Source organism: Megalops cyprinoides, chromosome 8 (assembly GCF_013368585.1).
Source record: "Megalops cyprinoides isolate fMegCyp1 chromosome 8, fMegCyp1.pri, whole genome shotgun sequence".
Taxonomy (NCBI): domain Eukaryota; kingdom Metazoa; phylum Chordata; class Actinopteri; order Elopiformes; family Megalopidae; genus Megalops; species Megalops cyprinoides.
In genome coordinates this window covers 28,942,258-28,951,760 of record NC_050590.1, presented here as the reverse complement: position 1 = coordinate 28,951,760, position 9,503 = coordinate 28,942,258, and positions in this window count along the sequence as shown.

The following is a 9,503-nucleotide window of genomic DNA, read 5'->3' as shown; positions in this document are numbered from 1 at the left end:
AGCTGAGAGTTTCTGCATTTGAGCTGCGGGGATGGCGCAGTCTGTGGTTTGCCTCACAGGCTCTAGATTGAATTACCGTGTTGTAGTTTGTCAGGCCATCTGTTCTGGTTTAAGTTATGTTTTCAATCTGATGATCATCCTGGAGAGGATGCGCTTTTAGTGGGAAAGAAGGCTTTGCTGAAGAACAAAATGTCAGCTCTGGACAAGGCCACCAGGGCAGGTGACATGCTCCATATTCACATGGTGACACCAGACTATAATGCAGGTGTGAGACAGCGGGTCATTCACCAGTGATGTTCTGACATAGGTGTTCTGTTCTGGTAGGTTGTCAGGTTAGTCATTTCACTGGCGGTTTAACTTTCACTCATGGTCTCAGCAGTGCCTCTGTGGCGGTACAGATAGTCATTTTGAGACACACATAGATTTGTTAAATTCAAGGCCTTGTGGATTTCAAGGTGAATGTCTTACACAGGACAGCTGCAAATCCATGCATATCCATATCAGCTGCTCCATGCACAGTTGCTGTAGTGCTAGCATGTCACTGTGCTTGCCACAACACTGATAGAGACACTACAACTGTTCTTACAAAAGTACTGATATTGCATCCTTTGATGAACAAAACATTGTTGTCCCTTTTCTCTTGAAACTGGAATACAATCATTTTACATGTATTTTCCATGTCTACACAAGCAGAAATACATTGTTAGTAAAATGCAGAAACTGTAAATGGATTACCACTCACATTTTTCATAATTTTGAGGAACTGTAATGTTAACTTGTAATGTTAATAAAAATGTTTTGCAAAAACAGAAAAATCTATGAAGAATTTCTACCATTATCATCAAATTAAGGTCAGTTCGGTTTACATTATTTGACAGAACGTATTATACAACCAGAAAATCAACATAGCTGTGATGCTGGTAACTCAGGCCTGTGCTTGAAAAGATCTACTGTTGGACATTCACTGTAGACCTCATAGAACATTGGAACATTGAAATGATTTGAAGTGTTGCAAATGATCTTACTTCAAATGTCTTCTATAGATCATGTATGTATCAATAGTGACATGTACCTCAACTTGCATAAGGTTTTGAAAATTAATAACTACAATACAGGATTTGTTTTTTCATGTATTCATTTGTTTATTCATGTTTATCTTTGCAAAGAATGCATTCTTACATTAAGAAACAATGAGTGAATGGATTTTTTCTCACATATGAATTACATGTAAGTTAAAGCTACACTATAATGTCTTGTGCAGAAGTATCACTATGTAAGTTAATCAATCAACTTTGTAAGTTAAACAATCCGCTAATGTAGGCTGATGGACTTAATTTCAATAGCAGACTTCATGATTGAGGATGGTGTAGAATGGCAGGTTGTAATGAAATGAGGCTCCTTTAATTGAATCACACCCTAATATACGTTTAATTGGATATGGGGCTTATTTCCATATAGTCCCAATTGAAAATTAATACATTGCAGCATTAACAAGTAACAATTACCAGTTAAAGGGAACCCGTCTTTTGTACTCTGAAGCAGCATTTTTTTTTTTATCCTCCCCTTTCTCCTAATCTGAAATGCTGACACAAGCTCGGACAATTCATTCCTGTAAGTAAGCTTTTAAATGTCACTGATCCAAAGTGCTGTGGGGGGGAAGGGGTGAGGTGTGGGGGGGGGGGGGGGGGGGGGGACCATTTCCCTTTTAGTGTAAAGACTCACCTGAACAACCTCACTGCACTCCCAAACTCCTGAGTGGTGCTGCCTAGCCCCACTATTGAATTGAATGGTCCACAGATTACTCAATTATTTCTGTACCGCAGCATTCCACAGCCAAGTAAAGGCCCATTATCTGACTGACTGAGACCATCGGAACTTATTACACGTGTGACCTTTAAAAGCCTTTCGCGGTGATGGATCTCAGGTGAGAATTTACTGGAATCAATTTTTATCTGAAGGCTACTCGCATTCGGCCTGAGGTGAAACATTCACTTAAAAAATCTCCAGAATGTTGGAGATGTGGGCAGGATTATAAAGTGTTTGATTTGCCTGTATGTCCTATTCTCTCAAATTAAAGAGATGATGGAAGGAGGATGTGTGTGTTTGTGTGTGTGTGTTGGGGGGGGGGGTGCAGGTGTATTGAGCTTAATCAAGGTAGAAATGCAAAGCTTGCCTGCATTCCCCAAAGGTTCACATCAAAAGATGTGTTCCTCTTTGTATGCTTATTATTCTATTAAAATACAGATGGCTGACTGGCTCTGTTAATTAATCATATATGAAGCATCTGCACTTGCCTATGAAAAGTAAGTCAATGTGGAAACTCAAAGCCAGAATTAATTTTAACCAGTGGTCACTAAATGCTATGGATATAGGTTCGTCCCCTACCTACAGAGGTTGTGCTGGAACACCACAGGTCTTCCCACAAAAGATGTGGTCTCTTTTTCACTTGCAAACTTCCTTGCACCTGACAGACAACTTCCTGGCTGGCTTTGCCCTTACCGGGTAAGCATACCTGTGAGTAGCTGATGCTAATTATGAGGATATGCCGTGAATTTCATTTTCAGGCTCTTAATTGGGTACCTGCAGGACATGAAACACTGTAAGAGAGATATGCATATTGTGTGTGTGTATGTGTGTGTCTGTGAAAATGAAAGAGACTTTTGCTTTGAATTAAAATTGCTTTTTTTAATTAGCCTTTAATTTCACTGACAGCAAAGACATCAATGCAAGGTGCCTGTCAACAGGAGTGTGGCATGAAGAGCTAGTGAGGGCTCTTTGAAGACCCACACTTTTTCGAGAAACTTCACAAACTGGAACTTAGCTGGCTGTGGTACCTTGAAGGCATTTAATAGACTCTCTGACCTGCTTTACATCAGATGGTCGCTGGAGGAATGTGGTACCAATGATGTATATGATTATGCTGCTCTCACAGTGACCATTATGCACTCCTGCAGGAGATGGGAGCTTCTGAGATGGCCTTACTAAGGTTTTAAGTTTACATTTTAGTGAGCTTGGACTGTGACTCCACACCCAGAATTCCCTTTGATATCTCTCCTGTGGAGTTAGAATTCTCTCTGCACAGGGACAGTAGGGAGGACATTGCAATCAAATACCACAGTGAAAAGATGAGTTCCCACTGCCACTAACGCTCCACATCTGCGAACAGCAGCATGCGCCTGCCTTTGGAAATCAAACAACTTTGGAAAGTCTTGTCACCTTGTAAATGTAATTAAATTTCCAGGAGAGCAGCATGGAGCATGTTTAAAAGATTATAGAGAGGAGAGAAATAATGAGGGTGGGCAGGGAGCCTGAAGCAGCAGAGAGGGAGATGCGTAGGGAGGCAGCCCAGCTGTGTGGATCCGTGCCATGGGCCCATGGCATCTCCTCAGCTCCCCCCCGACACCAACCCTAGGGCGGGCCCAATCACCCCCCACTGTCCACCCCACACCGGAGTAGGCACAAAGCAGTGCCTTCTTGGGCAGACAATATTACGACCATATTTATTTAGATTTTTGTTCCTTTCCTTACAAGTGAAGCAGTGTTGAATTGGTTTTTTGGAGGCCGTTGCCTTTCTGAGTGTGACTGAAGGACACAAATTAAAGAAATATGGTAGGGACAGCCGTTGTCTTTGTTTCTGTCTCACTATCTCCTCAGCAAGAGGCTGAATGCTAGGAGGCCACAAGCCAGTGCCAATAAAGCTACAACTATAGATAAACTGGGTAAGAATGGTTATACAGTTATACAGTTTGCTTTTTTCTGCTCATTTCCTTTTGTTTTGTGTTTCATTTTCTTTTTGTTGACAAGCTAACTGATATTAAGTTTTAGGATTGTTTATTTTTTATAGGAAATGGAGTTTAATAAGAAGTTGTTCAGAGGAACAATCATATTTCTGAGAAGGTTATGCAGTTGAGAATTTAGCTTGTGTATCATCTACTTTTGCCTTTAATTGAATTAGATGACAATACCTTGGTCTTAAAATAGGAAGGTTTTTACAGAAATAGCTGGAAAATTGATAAAATTAATCAAACTTTTGTCTCATAGTTAGGTTCTAAAGGAATGCCTCTTGACACTGTACATTAAGATGTACACAATACAAATTGTTAACCATTATTTTCCATATCCCTTGATGATGGGGTAGCAAATTAACTGATTGATAGAGGAAAAAAATGTATTGCTATACTTTAGTACTCTTTAAAACATCAAGCTCACATTGAAGTCTTTGCTTGAAGGAAACCCTTTTAGAGAAGCTTAAGGATGCATCTTCAGGGAAGAAGATATTGATGAAATCATCAGCAGCTTGAAGGCCCTAGAGGTAGGCACTCCCAGAACAAACACTTCATATGTCATATAACTGATGATTTAAATACAATTGAGTGCACTGTTGGTGCATTAGTTACACTGTAAGTTCGGTTTTGTGGTACAGTGTGCTGTGTAATCCTGGAGATGCACAATCACAGAGACATGCAAAGAGATGAACACACAGACACGCAAAAATGAGACAACAGCACAAATGTATACAAAGTCATGTGCACACAAACATATTCATAAGCCAAATGGTACGACCACACATAAACACACAGTCACACACAAGCACAGAGATGCAGACACACACATTCAGATGTACAGACCCATAGACAGTGGCAAAGACACACACAAAAGCACAGACTTGCATGAACACACAGGCCTTGCATAAACAGACAGTGAGAGTCCATCTAGATTTACCCTGTAACCCTGAGATCACATTGCAGGCTATATTCTGCCAACATTAAGAACCAGGGGGAGACTACATTAACGTATGGAGAAACTCGACTAACAGTAATATACACAGTACATTGCGCCTGAATTCACACTCCACACAGAACAAGGTAATTCTCTTTCTCCGTTCCTTTCTTTACGAGAAAAGAAAATTGCACATCTAATGAAATCCAATTTTATATTTCATTCCCAGAATCACAATAAACAGAGAACAAGCTGTAAATAAGCTTTTCAAAAAGCTGATTACAAAAGCAATTTATTGCCAAGTCCAGGGCCGTGGCAATGTAAGGAGAGGGAGAGAGGGGGAGAGAAGACGAGAAGGAGCCAATCTGATCAACTTATTTTAACACACAAAACGTTGTATTCTGCAAAAAAAAAGGGAAAACTGATTTTTGATTGAGGCCGTCCCCGCATCCATTAGTACAGTAAATGAAGTGGAATCCAAGGCTCCTCCTCCATTATCCAGGTCCATTTTCTGCGCACCACAGCTCTCAAACCCAAGGCTGATTACAACAATAGCGTCTTTTTCCACCTCAAATGTACACAACAGATAGGAATTACACATACACCTCAATGTCAGCTCCGGCCCAAATGAGTGTAATTTTCAAGACCAGCAGCCCTTCCGTGCAGAAAGGCCTCCCTGGAGTTAAGGGAGACTGCCTCTTAACTATAGCTGTATCAAAATCCTCTACTGCACGTTTCCCGTATGAAGAAAACAAAGATTCTCCCTTGTCTAGTGAGTCCTGTGGTGAACAGTGTCTCATTTGTGGTCCACAATAGTATTCCTGTTGTTTATTTGGCAGACAACCTTATCCAGGGTCACTTGCTTTATACAGACTAAAGTTACATCATCATACCAGACATTGAGAGAAAAAGACAATAAAATGTAGTATATTGAAAAATGAGGGCTGTGGTGGTATTGCAATGACTGGTAGCTGAGATTGTGGGAAGTGCTACACATTCAAGGGCATCTGTAAGTTGAAATATGTCAAATGTCTTGCAATAGTTTTGTCTTAAACAAATTGATATATTTGTTGCCTCTGAACACGAGCTCGTTATACTAAAACACACAAAAAGAGTTTTATCATGCAGAGCTGGCAATGCATCTACAGAGTATGTTGGCATTTAGGCTGATTGTCCTATGTTCTGTGATTCTTTAACGAGTAAACCTTTTTTGTTTGTTAATATCAGATTTTTGTCTGTGATTACCAGTAAGACTGCAGTCCTTTCTCAATCACCAAAGGGAGGTCCAAGTGTGGCTCTATCATATTCTTCTAAATACATGGAGTCAGTGCCTTCATGCAGGAAATGTAAAGTGCAGCTTATTCAGTTATGTAATGTGAAAATGATAACCCCAGGGCATCTCATTTTGGTCACTTATCCCTCATTGTAAAGGCCTGTATATTCCATCACTGTTACAGAAGCTGAGAGGATACATTTCAGAGCAGCAAATAAAAATTGGCTAAACTTTAAAATTAGCACTTCAAAGTCAAACGTGCTGTGTCTGTGAAAGTGGAATGGGGTGGGTTATGCAGGGAACTATGCATAAACCAATTTCTAGGCAAATTGCTTTAAGAGCGAGACCTCTGAATCACCAGCCTTCATTTTGGGTAGGTTTATACATTTGTGGCTACTCATTTGGGGGCTGCAAGATGCATTTATGTGCTGTGTACACATGTGTGGGTATGTGGTCTGTGGTTTTGTGTGTATGGTACATATTGTAAAATTGAGAAGTGATATTTCAAGCTATTCTTAAAATATAGCCCTGACATAAAAAACTGTATGGTGGGTGTGGATTCATACTAGTAAAATGGACATATGTCTGGTACAGCTTGAAAAATCCTGTGCAAGGGCACACACACACACACACACACACACACAAACACACACACACACACACACACACACACACACACACACACACACACACACACACAAACACACTCAACTTGTGGTATGATTTTGTTGGTGATAGTTTGGTTCTCCATCCAGCGCTCTATGTCCAGGCTTCATGCTGGTCCATTAGCCCTAACTGACCTGTCTAATGGAAAGCAGGGTACATTTCAGTCGCACCAGTGGCAGGTCACAGGCAGTCACAGCCCAGCAAGGTTTAGAAGACAATGTGGAGGAAGGACAATGTCACACAGAGGGTGCCAACACCGTTGTGCTCATGTGTCATCTGCCACACCTGGGCCCCACCCACTCAGCCCCGCCCACTTCTGTCTCAGTGCCATCTTCACCCTTGATGCCCATGAAATAAGTGCCAGTCACATTAGGCAAACATAATGCATGTTAAATCCGTCTGGAGACGTAGAATTGCAATTGTTTTGCGTGAACAATTTCTCTGCAGGATGGATCCTGTGGCCATGGCAAAGATGATTAGTCAGGCAGGAATGTGAGGAGGTGTTTCTGGGAACACAAGAGGGGATAGAGAGAAGCAGACTCTCTTGTCAGCAGAGAGGGGTCATGCTGCTACCCCCACCTAAGAGGAAGCAGGTACTGTATCTATGGCAGCCCCATGTTGAGGGAGACAGGTGAAAACAGAGAAAGACCTTCAGATTCTTCTTATTGTTTCGTCAAAGAAAGAGGCTATGTGGTTATGGGCATTTATCCAACAATTCCCTCTGTGTGCTCCATGTAATGATGAGGTAGTGAGGCTTCACTAGCCCAGACATAGGCAAACCTATCATGTTATCAGTTACTCACTGGTTTGAATAAGTCTGCTATTTGCTGTTATGAGCAAAGACTTTTGATTGTTTTAAACCACTCAGTGATTGAGGGACGTTACTACAGGGCCTGGCTTAAAAAGCCTTCCTCTCTCATCACTAGTGTCCTAAGCATTTTTAGCTAATTATACAGCTTCTCGAATGTAAAATGGGAATCATCACTGGTCTCTGTGGTAAACATGGTCCCAGTAATGCATTATAGTAAGCCAGCTCACAGACATAGACTGCTCATAGATTTGTGTAATACTGTCCTTCAGCCCATGTGTGACTGCATTTTCAGCTAAAGCTGGAGGCCTGGTGAGGTCTTTTTTTCCACATTATATTTCCAGAAAATGAGCAGTTGGCCTGATTGTCTGCCTCTACATCAATCCAGGAGCTGCAGTTAAAAGGTACTCTTATACGGTGTAATTGCTGTCTTGCTAATCCTTTATTTGCGCACCTGCCTGTGAGTCTGAATTTTTAATGAGTTTTTAATTAATGTACATTGCCCTCTTGATTTATTTGTTAGCAAATTGTGTTGCATGCTGGAATAAGTGCTTCCAGACTATCACAATCTACCCAGAACCAGGGGAACTTCACTAACACAGAAGCAAATTAGGGGCTGGCTGTGTGGAGCAGGACTTTAGCGTTTAATGAAATGAAAATGCCAAGTATACATGTGTTCTACACATGCAGTTGTAAATACCACAGTGAGGTAGGTCGAGGAACATTAAAACTTCACTACTTAACACCTGGTGTGTGCCTTTCTTACAACCTTGACTGATGCACAGCCGTAGTCACCTTTTAAGGCTAATGTGAATGCCCACTGTGAGCACCAGTGAAAGACTGTACTTTTATCATTCTTATATTGACTTCCATTTGATGTTGTGTGTATATTAATTTCAGAAGTGGACAGTGGGTAAACCCACCCTGGGCTGTCCAAGGTGGCTATGCATAATGTTCAAGGCCTACTGGGCCCAACTTGGGACAGAGAAGGCAGCATTCTGTCTGCTCGAGGGTATGACATGCTTACCAAAAGAAAAAACATTATAGCAGAACTGCCCACCTCTGAAACAGGGCGGCCCATTGGACGATGCTCAATCAGTGGGTGACTGGGGAGATTTGTATGGTCTTAATCGCCTGCTGCACTTTCAATGGAACACCCAAACACAGCTGAAAAGTGTTCCCGTAATATCAGCACAACCTTAACAAGGCCCATGCCAGTCAGTCTATGCTCTGTTGGTCCACCCAGTCTGTGGGATCAGACTGACCACATGAGTAGCTCTGAGGTCAAAATGGAGAGGTGGATTTGTTTGTGAATGCCTCTATAACAGTCCATAAAATCATTGAAAGACACATACTGCCTGTTATTTTTGGAGCTTGAATACCACCCCTTTATAAATAAATGTCGCAAAAGAATCAAAAGGATGGTTTTCTCCACAATTACTGTACGTCTTTTTAACTTGAAGTTTATTTCAAAGCTTTTTTTTTTTAACGGTTGTGAAACGTTCTGTGGCAAATCACACGAAAGGCTTCATTTGGAAATAAACTGCAAAGAAGCATTCGTTTTATGTTTTGTTCATTAACTATGCATCTGACATTCTTTACCAAAATTTCAGCGAGCTCAAAGACCCCAACTGGTTTCCCACCAAATCTCCCTTGCAGTGAATGAAGCTAATTGCTGTAAATGGCAGAGGGTTCTGTGGAGCGGGGCTCCTGTGGTTCCAAGCCCATAGAGACAGGAATTACCACCAACAGTTGAAAAATAAAAGTAGTGTTACAAAAGATTGTGTAGCCTGCGTGGCAATTCTCCTAATTGCACATCCTTTATATATAAAAGCCTTTCAAATCTGATGCATGGGGAAAGGATTTCTTTAACCCTTTCAACATCTAAATGTGTTCCCTGCCTAAGTATACTGATGAACATACATTTTCTTTTTCTCTATCACACTGACAATTCCTGAACATTTTTCAAATTAAATGGCATCTGTTACCATAGTAGTTTGTGCATTTTCTGTTGTTTTTTCAGACTAATGCAAAATG